The 953-nt window shown below is 40.5% G+C and overlaps 1 long non-coding RNA gene across 1 annotated transcript; it reads right to left on the bottom strand.

Moving 5' to 3' along the window:
* Positions 1 to 636: 636 nt before the first annotated feature.
* LOC109593022 (uncharacterized) lies at positions 637 to 947 on the bottom strand. Its single transcript, XR_002190690.1, has 2 exons — positions 860 to 947; positions 637 to 815 (listed from the first exon to the last, which is right to left on the bottom strand). It is a non-coding gene; the product is annotated as an uncharacterized LOC109593022 (long non-coding RNA).
* Positions 948 to 953: the final 6 nt, after the last annotated feature.

Genomic DNA, 953 nt, shown 5'->3' with positions numbered 1-953 from the left:
GCTGTTTTGAAAATGCTTATGTTTCATAGTTTACTGTACAATGCTTCTCTTGCGAGTAAATAACTTGCAATGACATCATGATCCTTATGTTTTTTTGAAGCTATATATGTATATATGTAGCATTATAAACAAGAGCAACATATATACAGTTATGATGGCAGTGTCAGTGCTAATGGTGTTGGTTATTTGGTTGTTGAGTGCCAGTGAAGTTATTAGTCAATGTCCACCTTCCTCAGGTAAGACACTGGATGTGTATAATAACAACTGTATAGGTTTTTATAGGTATCTACCTGAGGCATAATGGAACCTGTTATCCCAATGGATCATATTTTCCAGACAACAGCATCAGACCAACTCCTCTGCAGTGTGCATTACTTGGTGCTACTCTGAATGGTGGTGGACAATGGATTGGTCCTAATGGAACAGTTCCTTGTGATAGTGGTAACAATGTAAATGTTCAGTGTACTACTGGGTTGGGTGCTAACCTCAGTGTTTTCATAAATCCGCCAAGCTATCTTGGGGCAGATGGTGATGGCTGGTACAAGTGTTGTCTACCCACTGATTGTTCAGATCCTAACACTAACATCATCTTTGCTAATATATTCAGTAAGAGGAGACTATAATCACTTACTGATGTAGTCTGGCCCCGCCTCTTCGTTGCGCGGGGGTGGCGCAGAAGAGTCTGGTGACACTGCTACAGAATTTGTGGCACTAAGCACAGGATTGAGCGTCCCAATCAGATTGCAGCACTCACGTGGAAGTAACTTTGTCACGTGATCTATTCAAAATGGCTGCAAGTATGACTGACAAACCTGCTGTAGAATACGATAAATGCTAGCAAAAAAAAACAGAAGCTAACTGTAGAGGAAGTAAGAGAAGAATATGAAGAATCCTCGTGTTAAACTTGGCTGAAAAGTATACGGATTTTCTGTTTTCACTCCCGCATATGTTGT

Source organism: Amphimedon queenslandica, unplaced genomic scaffold (genome assembly GCF_000090795.2).
Source record: "Amphimedon queenslandica unplaced genomic scaffold, v1.1 AMPQUscaffold_3132_Cont24869, whole genome shotgun sequence".
NCBI lineage: Eukaryota > Metazoa > Porifera > Demospongiae > Haplosclerida > Niphatidae > Amphimedon > Amphimedon queenslandica.
Note: the sequence above shows the minus strand (reverse complement) of the source record. Positions and strands in the feature narration are given on the sequence as shown.